Raw genomic sequence first — 12,057 nt, 5'->3', positions numbered from 1 at the left:
GTTTTTTTTTTACTAACATCTTAGTGCCTCATTAGCCTAGGGATTAACCCTTTAATCACCGTTGACACTTTTCAGCGTCATTCCCCGCCATGCTTATTCTGCCGATGACGCTGTACAGCGTCATTGATATCAATATTTCAAAAATCTGTGATCGAAATCATATTTATCCCCCGGAGATAGTATATGTACTGGTGATCCCCTGTCAACTCTCTAACGGTTCAAGAACGCCATCTGGTGGCCGATCGGCAGATTGCCCAGGGATATATCACCCACACTAGATGAATGATATAACGTTGCCCACGGAATTATAAACGACCCCCCGCCCATCCGGTCAACATCAGATCATACGTAGTAACTCCTAGAACCGCGTCCAGTTGAAATTTTTTATCTCGCACAGATTCCTACCAAACTGTATTTGATCATCAATATAATGCATTTGGGGCTATAAATCAAGTTCTGGAGAAAGCTGCAGAAAACGATAAAAACATACTTATACTTTAGACCGTATTTTAGTATGAATATGTGAATGAAAAAATATAACGTTGCTACACCCTGAACAATAGATCTAGGACGTTGAATGGGCCATAGTAATGTCAATCGAGCAATACAATTTAAAAAGTTATAGCCCTGCAAAGAAGGGGAACTTCTCCATGTTAAATAGGGCTGGCGAGGGATGGTAAATTATGAATTTAACCCCGGCGATCAAATGGTTAAGGATACATGAAGTATTAACTACACCATAATAATATTGAGGTTTTGATCCATAGAAAGATCTGTGCTACACAATTTCAGTTAGATTGGATTTATTGTCCTTTAATTTGGCACTCATGACATTAGTTGCTTGCCGTTTAATCAACATCAAAAGACCCCCCACTTCCTCCCAGACACCCATTCCAAGAGCCTGTGTTCTCTCTCTCTCTCTCTCTCTCTCTCTCTCTCTCTCTCTCTCTCTCTCTCTCTCTCTCTCTCTCTCTCTCTCTCTCTCTCTCTCTCTCTCTGTGTATGTGTCTCTGTGTGTGTGTGTCTCTCTCTCTGTGTCTCTCCCTCTCTCTGTGTGTCTCTGTGTGTCTCTCTCTGTGTCTCTCTCTCTCTCTGTCTCTCTCTGTCTCTCTCTCTCTCTCTCTCTCTCTCTCTCTCTCTCTCTCTCTCTCTCTCTCTCTCTCTCTCTCTCTCTCTCTCTCTCTGTGTCTTTCTGTCTGTCTGTCTGTCTGTCTGTCTGTCTGTCTGTCTGTCTGTCTGTCTGTCTGTCTGTCTGTCTGTCTGTCTGTCTGTCTGTCTGTCTGTCTGTCTGTCTGTCTGTCTGTCTGTCTGTCTGTCTGTCCTCTCTGTCTGTCTGTCTGTCTGTCTGTCTGTCTGTCTGTCTGTCTGTCTGTCTGTCTGTTTGTCTGCATCCACACTCACACAGTCATACGCTACTGGTGGTGGTGAGCAGCATCAGCAAACACAGCTGCCCTGTGGCAGACTGACGGAATCATGTCTGCTATTCAGCGCCAACCACCATCAACAACCTTCATAAATACATTCAACATTAATGGAATAGGCCATAGCAGTTAGCTGTTAAATGCAATCACATTTGTTTAACTACGGGGTAGTAGTTGACCTAGTTGTTAGCTTAAGCTAGTTAGCTGTGGTTATTTACAAACATGTAGATGAGACTAATCATATACAGATCGAGAACATGGCTAACAGTTGGGAATTCTAAGGTACATCTTATTTAAGCATGTAAAATGGCAACTAATCAATTCAATCAATTAGATTACCAATATTATATCAACATGAAAATTTGGAAGGGAACATAATAGTATTTTATTTGAGTATTTACTATTATAATTGTAACTGAGGGGTACAATTCCCTGACTGTATTGATAAGTATGGTATCATTAAACCACTACCGCTTTATGTACTTTAACTACTGGCCATACAGTACACGATATCTAAATATGATGAACACTTTCCACAATGAAATCGGTTCCAGTCAAAGGTAATAATCAAATATTTAATGGAGCAAAAGGTACATAGAATATTTATCTTACATTTATCATTTGAATGCACTTGTAAGGCAAATTAGTACTCGTAGGCAAATCAACACTGAATGTCCAATCTCTGGTTACGCAGGAAGCAAGTATACAACCTGGCTCTTAGGGAATTATATCTATGGTACACTTAATGATATAGCGGGATATTCTGGAGGGGGTCCTCCCGGTTGTAAGCCGGTAGGGGGGGTAGGAGAGCCGTCGGTAGTAGACCGTCTGGTCAACGATATCTATGGAGACTTCAAGTACAGAAGACAGTGCAATAGACTCTTGATCCGCAGATGAATACACCTTGGTTCTCTTGTAGGCTGTAGCTCCACAATGAAGAAGAAGCTAGGCGACCTCAGTCTCTCTGAGCGCCGACTCAACTTGACTCCTCTCGGGGGTAAATCCAACACTCACAGGCGTCGGCGATTATCCGCTCCACAAATCACAGTACCAAAGCAAATATATATTCCAGCCGCATAGGGCTCAGCAGTCGTCGGGTAGGTAATCCAGTGTACATGTCCCTCGGTCCTCGCCTAGATCTCCTCGGATGAAAGCGCCATGTGGTCGGCCCAACCTGGATAAGACTCTAGATAACACGAGGAAGCGTTGGAGATGCTGGTCACTTTAGAACTCTAACCGCACGATGCACCATACACGATAGACTATTATTACTTGATAGAAATACGTCGCTACAGTGCCAAACTCTGACAATTCAGTTATTAATTCGCACGAGGTCTCAATGCTATTCTAAGGCCAAACAGGCCATACTTCACCGCACGTCGTATCGTGGGTGAGGCTTCACGTTCTGTTACTAAGTTGGGAAGAAGGGTAAGGGACTTCTACATTTACTTGCGCCATATTTATATGCACGGTGAACAAATAGTGCCACTCTCATTTCGGTAGCCGTATCCCTGAGCGGAGCCGGGGCTAGTACGGACATGTCTCGTCGGTACCTTTGAACTTGACGCCAGGGGCTGGTCCCCTGGCGCCTGGTCCTTTGTCCAATAAGAGAATGAACTATTATGGGCTATAGTAGGCTAAAGGGATATTCCGTGCATATGTACAAGGAATATACAAGGGATATCAAACAACATACAAATACTATTCAATATATATCCATAAATAAATATATATATTCGGTTTAATCTGATCCTTCGTAACAGCTGCCCCCTAATTAGTCCCACCTAATTAGCTAAGCAGAGACAGATTAACCGCACTGTCCACTACTCAATGTCCGCTGTGAGGGTCAGTCAGTTCACAAAGTCATGGGGTCATGGTCGTCATCGATAGTATCGGGGAGCCTTGGCAGTTCTATTAGCCTCGCCACGGGTCGGGTGTAGGTCCGCCCTTGGACGAGCACTTCAGCTGCTCGGACCTTTCCATCGGCACCGGTGATCACTTTGCTTACGCGGCCAGCCGGCCACATAGCTCGGGGTAGTGACTGGTCGATAATCATGACGACTGTTCCTTCTGTCAAATTGTCTCTCTCTTTCACCCATTTCTGGCGGGTCTGTAGAGACGGTAGGTAGTGGAGTAGGAAGCTGTTCCAAAACTTGTCAGCCAATACTTGACTGTACCTCCACATTCTTCGGCCGTTCGCTTCTTCAGGCCTGTACATTGTCTGGGGTAGCGCGGGGTCCAGCCGCCCCATCAAGAGTGTGTTGGGGGTGACTGGGTCGACATCTGCTACATCACTTGAGACGTAACCGAGGGGCTTTGAGTTCAATACTCCCTCGATCTCCGTGAGGACTGTCATTAAGACTTCTTCCGCCACGGTCTGGGCCCCAAGCACGGCGTACAGGGCTGTCTTTATAGAACGTACTTCTCGTTCCCAAGTTCCACCGAAGTGAGGTGCGTTCGGGGGATTAAACTGGAAGTCAATCTGGGATGGAGCGAGGTGGGTCTTAAGTTCTGGGCCCATAGCTTGGAAGCTCTCTCTCAGCTCTCTTTCTCCGCCTTTGAAGTTTGTCCCGTGATCAGACAATAATGTAGACGGTTTTCCTTTCCATGATGTGAATCTTCGGAAGGCCATAAGGAATGAGTCTGTGCTCATGGTTGGAAGGAGTTCGATATGTATCGCTCTGGTGGTCATGCATTTGAATACAATACCCCACCGCTTCTCGGTTCCTCTTCCTTTCTTTATATACAGCGGGCCGAAACAGTCCATACCGGTGGAGTGAAAAGGCTTGTCGCCGAGTCGGAGGCGACAGGGAGGTAGGTCAGCCATCCGGGGTATACTGGGCTGGGCTCGCCACTTACGACAGTCTAGACAGGTTCGCTGGAAGCGCCGCACTGCTTCTCTCCCTTGCAGTATCCAATAACGACGTCTGATCTCCGCGAAGACTCTCTCTGCCCCTGCGTGGTGCACATCCTCGTCGTATTTCTTTATGATCAGCTCTGTGACCTTGTGTCGGCTGTTCAAGACTATCGGGTACTTGACGTCATCCGGTAAGTCTGGGGCTCTCCGCAGACGACCACCCACTCTGATGAGACTATGGGCGTCGCTCTCGGGTGCTAGGTGGAGCAGTCTGCTGTCTGATGGGACGGGCTTTGCTCCCTGTAGACAGTCTAGCTCATCGGGGAACGAGTCTCTCTGGGCTCGTTGTAGTAGAAGAAGTTCTGCTTCTTCGTAGTCAGCTGCTGAAATGTCAGTCGTGGGCTGAACCTCTGGGTGGTGCCACAGAAATGTCTTTAGCTGCGCACTCTGTAGGGTGAGGCAATCGTCTATGCCGGGGTCTGTGGAGACGAGTGTGTTCAATCCACAGAACATAGGTTTCTTGTTTTCGGCCTCCTCTTTACTCACCTCCCGTGGGGTGGGTGTAGGCCACTCTTCTTCGGGGAGCTTGAGAAACTCTGGTCCGTCACTGTAGAGGTTGTGACGGGTGAGGTCATCCAGGGACATTCCCCGGGTGATGACGTCAGCTGGGTTGTGTTTGGTGTCCACATACCTCCAGCTCGCTACTTCTGTTAACTCTTGAATCTCGGTGACTCTGACTCCCACGAAGACCTTGTATCTGCACGAATCAGACCGGATCCATGTGAGTACTGTCGTGGAGTCTGACCACAAGATTGTTCTTTGCACCGGAATGGTGAGTTCACGTTGGATTAACGTGGCGAGCTGCGCTCCTGCTAGGGCTGCGCAGAGCTCTAGACGCGGGATAGATTGTTGCTTTCGTGGGGCTATTCTTGAGCGAGCCAGGATGAAAGCAGTATGTATTTCTCCTCCCTCCTCTCGGGCACGCAAGTAGGCCACCGAACCGTAGGCTACTTCGGAGCCGTCGCTGAATACGTGCAGGTCCATCTTGCATGTCTCTGGCCTCACTGTGGGTGGGAAGTAGCTGCGGCGTATGTTAACACCTGGGAGTGAGCGGAGTTCCGTCTCCCACTCTCTCCATGTGGATGCAAGGTGTTCGGGTATGGGATCGTCCCAGCCCTGGTCCTTGTCCCATAGCGCTCTTACAATCATCTTTGCCCTGGTGGTGTAAGGTAGAATACATCCCAACGGGTCATATTGTCTGGCGAGTGTTCTGTATACACTCCGTCTGGTGGTCGGTATTGCCGTCGACCTTCCCTGCTCCTTGGTCAGGGGTTTGTGTCTATAATGGAGCGAGTCTGTTTTGAAGCGCCAGACTAGTCCTAGTGTCATTTCTTGGGCTTCTCCTGGGATGGTCGCCATCCAGGTCTCGCTGCTCGCTGCCTTGTCCTCGGGGGAGAGGCTGCGCAATACTTGCGGGTCGCTGCTGGCCCACTGCCTGAGATCAAAGCCGCCTTTGATCAGGGAGGCGCGGAGCTTGAGTAGAAGAGCCTCGGCTTCTTCTGGCGTCGAGACGCTTTGTAAACAGTTGTCCACGTAGAAACTATTTGTCACACTTTGTCGGACCTCTTCATCTGCTGCTGGGTCCTCTGCGACGTGTTTTTGTAGTGCAAACGTAGCCCAGCATGGGCTGCATGTGGTTCCGAAAGGGAGGACTTCCCATTGATAGATGGCTGGGTGCTCATCTCCGATCCTCTCTCTCCATAGGAACCGCAGCAGGGGCTTGTCCTCCTCCACTAGTCTCACCTGCAGGAACATCCCTTTGATGTCGCCGCTGATAGCCACCTTGTCCTGGCGGAAGCGTAGTAGCACGCCTAGTAGAGAGGGGCCGAGTGTTGGGCCGGGCAAGAGCTCTTTATTCAGATTTTGTGATCCGATCTGGTAGCTGCAGTAAAACACAATACGATCCTTGCCGTTGTGGTGGACCTTGTGGTGCGGCACGTACCATGATTCGGTCGTCTGATCGGCCTCTTTAATGTCAATTTTCTTTATGTGTCCCGCTGTGATTAGCTTGTTAATCTCAGCGCGGTACACAGTCTCTTGAGCGGGGTCTTTGGCTAGGCGCCGCTCTGTGTTCAATAGATACCGCTCCGTCGCTTCTTTTGTGGCGTGAAGGGTGGGCATTCCCTCTCGCCTCAGGAGTGGAGTTGCGTATCTCATCACTCCGTTGACTGTGACTCTCTTTGTCCCTTGCTCGAGGAGGGCTATAGCGTAAATATCTTCCTTAGAACGAATGTCTTTCTTTTCGTTCTTAAAGGGCATTGTCTCTAGTGTCCATAGCCTCTCGACATGCTGCAGGAGAGTGGTGTCTTCTTCTGGCACTCTGGAGTGGAGGCAGCTAGTGGCTGCTGTTCGGTTAAGAGACTTGGCGAGGGGGCCTTGTAATGTCCATCCTAGGCGGGTCTCGACTGCTGCAGGACAACCTCTGGGTCCTGTATGGACCCGGTCTATTGGGACTATGAGGTCTGCATGGTCGGAGCCTATCAGCAGGGTCGGGGTGGCACCGTCTATGAGCGGGATAGGTAGTTGACGCAGGTGCACATATTTATCCATCAGCTTGGCGATGGGGTAGGTGTACTGCGATAGTCCTATTTCTTGGCTGGTGAAAGCATTAGTAATCCTATACCGTCTCTCTGGCTGCCCGCTTGCTGCGATAGTGAAGGAGACATTCTCGCCCTTTATCGTCTTTAGATCTCTTCTTATTGTCCGAATCTTCATCTGGTTTTCGCTCCCCCGCAGCCCCAGCTGGGCCGCAGCGGACGCGAGGAGAAGGGTCTTCTCTGACCCGTCATCAAGGACGGCGTAAGTGTCCATGACCTTATCTTGGTAACTCAGTGTTACGCGGACCACCTTTAAGAGCACCTGGGCGCCCCCGCTGCTAGCGGGGTCAATGTACATAACACTTGCCTTTGTGCTGCTGGATGGTGCAGGCTTTCTTCTGTTACTGTCGTGTAGGACATCTAGGTGGGCTCCGTCACACCGACTACACCTCTTCTTTAGGCGGCACTCGGCTGCCATGTGACTGCGCGCACATCGGTAACAGCGCCTGTTGGACTTTATCCAGTGACTCACTTCTTCAGCGGTCATCTTCTTGAACAGGTCACATTGTGACAACCAGTGTTCCTTTTCGCAGTACGGGCACACCATCTTCCACTTCTCTTTCATTGAGGGGGTACTGTGGTTCTTGCTGCTCGGTACTGATTCTGATTGGTGCATGACAGTCACCAATCTTCGGCCATCGTTTGCTCTCCTAGGTCCCTCTCTGGAGCTTGGTGTGCTCCGCACGAACGTATCCAACCGTAGGCTGCTGACTTCTCTCGCCAGGAAGTCGGCTAGGTCTAGGAGGGATGGCTCGGGACCGTTAGGATCACGGTGGTCTCTTTGCCGCCTGAAGCGCTCCTGTCGGGCGGGCGGCAGCTTCTCTAAAATCCTCTCGACATTCGAGTTTGCGTATAGTTCGTGCATACCCTTTTCTCGTTGCGCCCCCAGCATCCCTACCAGGGATTGTACTTTGATAGACAGGTCGTCTAGTGAGCGATTGTCTGTTGCTGGGGGTAGGCGGTCAATATGCCTTATCTCTTGTATTACGTAATCCCATATACGTCCATATCTTTGGTCTAGTGCTGCTAGAGCCGCGGTGTATGGGGTCGTAGAGGTGGCATAAGCTAGCGCTATGTTGTGCGCTCTGGGCACTTTCAGGTGCTTCAATAGGATAGCATACTTGTGGCGTTCATCAGCTACATCCACCATCATTGTCTCTAAGCACATCCGTAGCTCCGTGTACTGTGCTCGGTTCTCATGGGTGAAGTCTGGAAACGTCGGTGTGCCAATGTATGACGCCGTGGATGGCTGGCACATCGGTGAGCGTTGAGAGAGGCCTCCTAGGCGAGTCTCCTCTTATGCCTCTCGGTGGGCTGGTACCGGCAGGGTACCATGGCCCGCTGGTCCAGGTGCTATTCCTCGGGACTGGTCGTGCGTCATGCTCACCCGTGAATAGAGTCGGGGGTCTGTAGCGCAGAGCCGCGAGGGTATAGCCTGGGCTGTACTGGACCTCCTGGTCCTGTGGAGTACTGTGCTGCTGTCGGGCTTGACTCTCCTCCTCTCCCTCTTCTTCCTCTGTCAGGTCATCTAGATCCTGTAGTCGTCTATTTAGCCTCTCCGCGGTGTACGCCGTTCCTTCCTTGTAGCTGGGTCTCACTGGGACCGGTCGGGGAAGGGGTTCGGAGGGGGGTATAGGCTCTCTCTGGTGGTCGAGTTCAGGGTCGCTTGATCGGTTAGGGGAGGGTGCCCTTGACCCGTGTCTTGATGAGGCCCTGGAACCCCTTGTGGAGGGAGGGGGTGTTGCCCTGGCGATCAGCTGCTCCATTAGCTGCGCTTGTAGTCTGTCGCGCTCGGCTTCGCGCTTGGTGAGATCTGCTTCTCTTTGGGCACCGGCAGCGGCACGCTGGGTGTCGGCCCGGTCTCTTGCCATATTCTCTTCCGTCTGAAGGCGTTTCATCTCCAGACGTATACGCTCTTCGTCGCCCCGTTGCTGCGCTTGAATGCGTTCTCTTTCCATGGTAGAATGTTCGCGCTCACTAAGCGTCTGTGCTTGGAGCCGATCGCGCTCTGTGGAGGCTGCTAGGCTGGCGAGGAACGCCTGTGCCAGCATCTTGTCCGCCTCGCTGGGGGAAGACGCTGGTTGAGGTGATCCGCTCCTGGCAGTACTCGTTGGGGATGCGTTCTCCTGCGGGGAGTCCTGGAGCTCTATCTCCTCGGCGCTCTCCTCATCTTGTTCCGTGCAGAGTTCCATCTCTGGGGGGTTGTCTTCCTCCCGGAGCTCTCCGGGGACTACTTCTTCGGTCTTGGCGGGGGGTAAAGTCGTGTCAGTTCCCTCCTGGTCCCCACCGTGAGCTTGGTCAGTTACATTAGAGCCCACTAGGGCCTCTGTGGTCGGGGTATCCTGGTTGATAGGGTCGGACATAATTTTACTTTCTACTTTTACCGCGTTTACCGTTTGTAGAAGGCTAGGTAGTATACTGGCAGCGTAATCCTCTAAGTACTGAGGTGGCTGCCGTCTACGCTGCGGGCGTTCTACTTTAGGAGGACCGTTTCGTGGAGTGTTCATCATAGGCCATTTCAATATTAATACCACTATATTAATATTACACTAATTACCATCCGGCTCGAAGGACCAATTGTAACTGAGGGGTACAATTCCCTGACTGTATTGATAAGTATGGTATCATTAAACCACTACCGCTTTATGTACTTTAACTACTGACCATACAGTACACGATATCTAAAGATGAACACTTTCCACAATGAAATCGGTTCCAGTCAAAGGTAATAATCAAATATTTAATGGAGCAAAAGGTACATAGAATATTTATCTTACATTTATCATTTGAATGCACTTGTAAGGCAAATGAGTACTCGTAGGCAAATCAACACTGAATGTCCAATCTCTGGTTACGCAGGAAGCAAGTATACAACCTGGCTCTTAGGGAATTATATCTATGGTACACTTAATGATATAGCGGGATATTCTGGAGGGGGTCCTCCCGGTTGTAAGCCGGTAGGGGGGGTAGGAGAGCCGTCGGTAGTAGACCGTCTGGTCAACGATATCTATGGAGACTTCAAGTACAGAAGACAGTGCAATAGACTCTTGATCCGCAGATGAATACACCTTGGTTCTCTTGTAGGCTGTAGCTCCACAATGAAGAAGAAGCTAGGCGACCTCAGTCTCTCTGAGCGCCGACTCAACTTGACTCCTCTCTGGGGTAAATCCAACACTCACAGGCGTCTGCGATTATCCGCTCCACAAATCACAGTACCAAAGCAAATATATATTCCAGCCGCATAGGGCTCAGCAGTCGTCGGGTAGGTAATCCAGTGTACATGTCCCTCGGTCCTCGCCTAGATCTCCTCGGATGAAAGCGCCATGTGGTCGGCCCAACCTGGATAAGACTCTAGATAACACGAGGAAGCGTTGGAGATGCTGGTCACTTTAGAACTCTAACCGCACGATGCACCATACACGATAGACTATTATTACTTGATAGAAATACGTCGCACTCGACGATACAGTGCCAAACTCTGACAATTCAGTTATTAATTCGCACGAGGTCTCAATGCTATTCTAAGGCCAAACAGGCCATACTTCACCGCACGTCGTATCGTGGGTGAGGCTTCACGTTCTGTTACTAAGTTGGGAAGAAGGGTAAGGGACTTCTACATTTACTTGCGCCATATTTATATGCACGGTGAACAAATAGTGCCACTCTCATTTCGGTAGCCGTATCCCTGAGCGGAGCCGGGGCTAGTACGGACATGTCTCGTCGGTACCTTTGAACTTGACGCCAGGGGCTGGTCCCCTGGCGCCTGGTCCTTTGTCCAATAAGAGAATTAACTATTATGGGCTATAGTAGGCTAAAGGGATATTCCGTGCATATGTACAAGGAATATACAAGGGATATCAAACGACATACAAATACTATTCAATATATATCCATAAATAAATATATATATTCGGTTTAATCTGATCCTTCGTAACAATAATATTAGTAGCCGATTAATTTGCAGCCCGTCCTAGGTTCTGATTGGCTCTCTAGGTTAGCACTTTAGCTTCTGATGCTGTGGTAGGCACTAGTCCTAACATTGCTAACTAAACTTTTAGTCAGAGAAAAAAACTTCACGAGTCACGACTATTTACGTCCACGTGCTATAAGGAATCAGGAATACGGAAAGCACATTGTCTTGTAATAGAATGACTGAAATCACTGCAAGAGCTAGTATAGGCTAGCTAGCCCTCATGAACCGGCAGACACCAACAGTCGAATATGCACTAGGCTACTGCACGCACCTGTCATGTTACTGTTGGTTCCTTCCACTTGAACTTCATCATCATTAGCAGCAGCAGCTACTCTAACGCCAGCCCTTCCTCTACTAAACATGTCTGTAATTTTAGAACATTGTTCTGCGTCTTTTACTAGCAATTTTAGTTTTTTAATTCTAGCTTTTTCAGCTCCACCCATTCTTTTTTTTTGTGTTCTCCATTTCTGCGCTTCTAGGCCTACTCGCGGTTGGGAGGAAACGTGAATCTCATTCACTGATGTCTCATGTCTCATTCAAGACTGGCTAACAAAAGCATGTCTTTCACTTAACACCAAGAAAACAGTGTGTATGATGTTCACAAAGTCACCAGTATAAGTCACTCACTCTAATGTGTCACACACCGGCCCACATACTGGCCCACACACCGGCCCACACACCGGCCCACACACTGGCCCACATTAGTGGCCCACACACCGACTCACACACTGGCCCACACACCGGCCCACACACTGGCCCACATACTGGCCCACACACCGGCCCACACGCCGGCCCACACACCGGCCCACATACTGGCCCACACACTGGCCCACACACTGGCCCACATTAGTGGCCCACACACCGACTCACACACTGGCCCACACACCGGCCCACACACTGGCCCACATTAGTGGCCCACACACCGACTCACACACTGGCCCACACACCGACTCACACACTGGCCCACATTAGTGGCCCACACACTGGCCCACACACTGCCCAAAAAAAAAAAAAAAAAAAATTATAATTTTTTGTTTGTTGGACCAGCCCACTTTGGTTCCGGCCCATCGGGATTCGTCCCGAACGTCCCGATGGCCAGTCCGCCACTGAGTAGTAGTAGTAGTAGTAGTAGCAGCAGTAGTAGTAGTA

The sequence above is a fragment of the Notolepis coatsorum genome (assembly GCF_963971535.1).
Source record: "Notolepis coatsorum genome assembly, chromosome: 10".
Classification (NCBI taxonomy): domain Eukaryota; kingdom Metazoa; phylum Chordata; class Actinopteri; order Aulopiformes; family Paralepididae; genus Notolepis; species Notolepis coatsorum.
This window is presented reverse-complemented; position numbering follows the sequence as displayed.